We start from the raw sequence: 6,000 nt of genomic DNA on the forward strand, positions 1-6,000 counted from the left end.
GCTGAGCCACCCAGGTGCCCCATATGCTGCATTTTCACAGTACAGTCAGCTACAGAAAAGAAACTATTATTAAGAAAATCATAAGGAAGAGAAAATACATTTATGGTACCGTACTGTATTTATTTTTAAAAAAATCTGTATCTAAGGGGTCTGTGCAGTTCATATCCATGTGGCCCAAGGCCAAATGTATACCAGAAAGTTAAAAGAACTGTGCAGTGAACGCTCGTTGGCCCTCCCCCCCCACACTGGAGAACAGCCAACCAGAGTTCATGGGCTCAACGCACCCACTGCCTGTTTTTTTATGTTTTTCAGTGGTTGGAAAACAATCAAAAGAAGAGAAAAGAGAATATGAAATTCAAATTTCAGCATCTGTAGATACAGACCCCCTGTACTGATGTGCAGGTGGTCTAGGCTGGTTTCTTGCACCAATGGTCAAAGTCAGTGAATGGACAGAGACCGTATAGCCTGCAAAGTCTAAAATATTTACTATTTGGCCTTTTACAAGAAAAGTTTAACCAACCCCTGCCCTAGATTCTAACATTAACATTTTTCTTTCTTTTTTTTTTTAATATTTTATTTATTTATTCATGAGAGACACAGAGATAAGAGAGAGAGAGGCAGAGACACTGTCCCCCAATGTGGGACTCGATCTCAGGACTCCAGGATCATGCCCTGGGCCGAAGAGAGGCATTAAACCACAAGCCACCCATGCGTCCCAACATTAACATTTTTCTAAAATTGCTTTATCACCCATCTATGCCCATCCCTCTACCCATGCATCAATCCACACTGCTTTTGGATGCATTTTTCAAGTTGTAGACATGAGCGCATTTCACTCTTTCAATGCTCCAACTCGCTAATAATAATAGCATTAATCAGAGTTCATTACCAGCCGGTGGGTTTCTCTGTAGGTAAAATGCATAAGATTTACCAACAGCAAAATGTATAAAATTTAAGTCTAATCCAAACCTCTATCAGGACAGAGAAAGTTCCCATGACCTTTCCCAGGCCCTATGACCCCACTGGGACAGCCACAGTTCTGACTTTTGGTCGCGAAAGTTTAGTTCTGCTACTTCTCGACTTCCGTATAATACTTGCATGCCACATACTCTCGTGGGTGAGGGTCCATTCACACCGCGGAACACTTTGAGGATCACACTGTTTCATGTCGGTGCTGCTGGCCTTTCTACCGAAGGGTATTATTCCGCTGTTATTCTCCTCATGGTGTTCTCCCAAAGATGATTCTAGCATTTGGCTGGTGTGTGGAGAAAGCTGCTGTTGCCTGTACAATCCTTCTGATGCTCTTGCTTCTCTTGGGTAAGTACCTATGAGTGGAAGACCAGCTCATAGCTGAGGGGGTGGTATATGACCTGCTAGATCTTTCTCCAAAGTGGTTGCACCATTCCCTCCCAGTGTATGAGACTCCAGCTGTACCATGCATGTCTTTACTAACAACTGGTGTTGCCATTCTTTTTGATTTTAGCCCCTCTGGTGGGTGTGCAATGATATCGGGTGATTTATTTGGGGTTTCCCGATTACTAATGATGTTAAACATTCTTTATTGTGCCCTTCAGACATTCGCCTATCTTCCTTTGTCAGGTAAAACAATTAGATGGATTTTTGCCGAGTAAAGATTTGTGTTTCAACATTTATTTGTTCACAGATGAACATTATAAGATGAAGGATTCCATATCGTGGATATTTTTTGACCCTGGCACAATCAGTTACAAAGAAATAGCTATTTAGAAATTTACCTTTGGGGCACCTAGGTGGCTCAGTTGGTTGAGTATTTGACTCTTGGTTTTGGCTCAGGTCATGATCTCAGCGTTGTGAGATCAAATCTCCTCGCGTCAGGCTCCACACTCGGCAAGGAGTCTGCTTGAGGTTCTCTCTCTTTCTTTCTCCCCCCTTCCTTCCCCTGGCTTGCTCACTCTCTCAAATAAATAAATCAAATCTGAACAAAAATTTAATTTTATTGAGGTATAATTTACATAGCCAAAAATGCATCTATTTTAAATATAGACTCAATGAATATGATGTGAGGTGAGGTTTGAGGTTCATTTTTCCTCTCATATGGGCATCCTGCTGTTACAGCACCACTTGATAGGAAGATTACCCTATTCCCCCACTGAATTACCGTTGGTAGGATCTTTGTGGGAAACTGATGGACTACATATATGAGGATACTGCTGGATTCTCTATTCTGTTCCATGAACCTACAAATCTGTCTTTTTTTTTTTTTTTTTTTTACTTTTTTTTTTTTTTTCAAATCTGTCTTGACATCAACCTACAAGGTCTGGATCACAGTGGCTTTCTAGTAAATCTTAAGATCGAGTATCATGAGTCCTCCTCTAATTTCATTCATTTTCAATAAAAACTGGCTGTGCTCAGTCCTTTGCATTGCCTTACAAAGTTTTATAATCATTTTGTCAATTCTACACACACACACATACACACAAAGACTGCTAGGGTTTGGGGGAAGAGTTTCTATAGGGTCAAAATGATTTCTTCCTAAAGTATTTAGTAGAATTCTCCGAAGAAGCCATCTGGGATCAGAGTTTTCTTTGAGAAATGTTTTTGTTGTTGTTGTTGTTTAAGATTTTATTTATTTATTTGAAAGAGAGAGAGAGAGAGAGAGAGACAGAAACCTTGAGCAGACTCCCTGCAGAGCGCAGAGCCCAAAACAAGGCTCTATCTCATGACCCTGAGATCATGACCTGAGCCAAAATCAAGAGTCAGATGTTTAACCAACTGAGCCACCCAGGCACCCCCTTTGGGGAATGTTTTTAACTACAACTTCAATTTCTTTAATAGATACAGGAATATTCAGGTTATTATTCAATCTTGAGTGTGCTTTGTTATAATTTGCATTTTTAAGACATTTGTTTATTTCAAGTAATTTGTCAAAGGTGTTGGCATAAGCTGCTCATAATATTCTGTTATTTTTCTGATTTTTATAGTATCTACAGTCATGTCCTCTTTATAATTTACTAATTTTGATTTATGTTTTTTGTCATTTTTAAGTTCTGAGTTTCCATCAGAAAAATTCATCAAGTACATCAATCTTGTCAAAGAACTTAGTTTCACTTGTATTGAATTTTCTGTTCTTTTTCTATTTTTCCATTTCATTGATTTCCACCTGTTATTTCCTTCCCCCTTAATCTGGACTTGATTCTCTGTTGTCTTTCTAGTTTCTGAACTTGCAAAATGAGATCGTTGACTTGAGGCCTTTATTTCTTTCTTGGGCAGCTGAGTACTGAATGCCATACGTATCCTTTTGAGCACTACTGTAGCGGCATCCCGCAAATGCTGATATGTTGTGATTTCATTTTCATTCAGTCAAAGTATTTTCTCATTTCCTTTGTGATTTCTTCTTTGGCCCTTGGGTTATCTAAAAGCGTGTTATTTAATTTCGCAAATGTTTAGGAGATTTTCCACATACTTGCCTGGTAACTGATTTCTACTTTAATTCTTTCGTGCTCAAAGAACAGACGTTACATACTCCGAACCGGTTTACATTTATCACCACTTGGTTTTATGGCCTGGCACATGGTCTCCTTGGTGAATGTCCCGCTTGTACTTGGCAAGAATGTGTTCTGCGGTTGTCAACTGGCGTATCCACAGCTGTAAATCAGGCAAGTTGGCTGATACTGTGTTTCTGGGGAAAGATGATACTGTTCCTAATTTTACTGAGAGAGGAACATTGAAATCTCCAACTGAAATGGATGATTTGTCTGTTTCTCCTTTTAGATCTGTCAGCTTTTCCTTTATGCATTTTTGGAGCTCTGTAAGTAGGTGTGTACACATTTAGGACTGTTATATGATGAACTTATTCACTTATTCTCTTATAATTCTGAAATCTTTCTCTTCATCCTGGGTGATATTCCTTATTCTGAAGTCTGCTTTGTCTGGTATTTACGTGGCCAGCCCAGCAACTCTCATGCCTGGTACCTGCACGTGTATCTTCTCCCATTCTTTTGCCTTTTAATCAGTCTGTGTCTCTACATTTAAAACAGGTTTCTTATAGAAAACATACATTTAGGTTCTGCTTTTTGGTTCGCCTTGATCATCTCTGCCTTTTAATTGGAGTGTTTGGTCCATTTATAATTGCAACGGTTTGGGGATATGGTTGGGTTTACATCTATCATCTTGTTCCTTTTTCCATTTTTTCATCCCATATTTTAATCAACCGAGAATTGAGTATTTTTATTGTTGTGCTGGTAGATATACATAAATGCACATTTTATTTTTTTTAAGGGATTTTATTTATTTATTCATGAGAGACACTGAGAGGCAGAGACGCAGGCAGAGGGAGAAGCAGGCTCCCCGTGGGGAGCTGGATGCGGGACTCGATCTCAGGACCCCGGGATCACACCCTGAGCTAAAGGCAGGTGCTCAGCCAACGAGCCACCCAAGTGCCCCTAAATACACATTTTAAATCGAGTACTTTTTAGTACTTTAGCATCTCCACTTTGGATAGCTCCACTTTGAGCACTTACTAACTGTTCTTTATTGCTTTGCTACTCAGCTGCTCTACGGCATCTCTCATGTGCCACAGTCTACCGTCAATAACACCATGCCACTCCACCTGAAGAGTGTGACTGTGTCCTTTTGTTTTCCCATCCTGTCCAGTGTGGTACTGTTGCCACACATTCCACTTTCACATGTGTTAGGAATCTCACAGTACATGGTGATCATTTTTATTTAAAGCAGGCCTTTTTTTTTAATTTATTTTTTATTGGTGTTCAATTTACTAACATACAGAAAACCCCCAGTGCCCGTCACCCATTCACTCTCACCCCCCGCCCTCCTCCCCTTCTACCACCCCTAGTTCGTTTCCCAGAGTTAGCAGTCTTTACGTTCTGTCTCCCTTTCTGATATTTCCCACACATTTCTTCTCCCTTCCCTTATATTCCCTTTCACTATTATTTATATTCCCCAAATGAATGAGAACATATAATGTTTGTCCTTCTCCGACTGACTTACTTCACTCAGCATAATACCCTCCAGTTCCATCCACGTTGAAGCAAATGGTGGGTATTTGTCATTTCTAATAGCTGAGTAATATTCCATTGTATACATAAACCACATCTTCTTTATCCATTCATCTTTCGTTGGACACCGAGGCTCCTTCCACAGTTTGGCTATCGTGGCCATTGCTGCTATAAACATCGGGGTGCAGGTGTCCAGGCGTTTCATTGCATTTGTATCTTTGGGGTAAATCCCCAGCAGTGCAATTGCTGGGTCGTAGGGCAGGTCTATTTTTAACTCTTTGAGGAACCTCCACACAGTTTTCCAGAGTGGCTGCATCAGTTCACATTCCCACCAACAGTGTAAGAGGGTTCCCTTTTCTCTGCATCCTCTCCAACATTTGTGGTTTCCTGCCTTGTTAATTTGCCCCATTCTCACTGGTGTGAGGTGGGATCTCATTGTGGTTTTGATTTGTATTTCCCTGATGGCAAGTGATGCGGAACATTTTCTCATGTGCGTGTTGGCCATGTCTATGTCTTCCTCTGTGAGATTTCTCTTCATGTCTTTTGCCCATTTCATGATTGGATTGTTTGTTTCTTTGGTGTTGAGTTTAATAAGTTCTTTATAGATCTTGGAAACTAGCCCTTTATCTGATACGTCATTTTCAAATATCTTCTCCCATTCTGTAGGTTGTCTTTGAGTTTTGTTGACTGTATCCTTTGCTGTACAAAAGCTTCTTATCTTGATGAAGTCCCAATAGTTCATTTTTGCTTTTGTTTCTTTTGCCTTCATGGATGTATCTTGCAAGAAGTTACTGTGGCCGAGTTCAAAAAGGGTGTTGCCTGTGTTCTCCTCTAGGATTTTGATGGACTCTTGTCTCACATTTAGATCTTTCATCCATTTTGAGTTTATCTTTGTGTATGGTGAAAGAGAGTGGTCCAGTTTCATTCTTCTGCATGTGGATGTCCAATTTTCCCAGCACCATTTATTGAAGAGACTGTCTTTCTTCCAATGGATAGTCTTTCCTCC

This window comes from Canis aureus, chromosome 30 (assembly GCF_053574225.1).
Source record: "Canis aureus isolate CA01 chromosome 30, VMU_Caureus_v.1.0, whole genome shotgun sequence".
In the NCBI taxonomy this organism is placed as follows: Eukaryota; Metazoa; Chordata; class Mammalia; order Carnivora; family Canidae; genus Canis; species Canis aureus.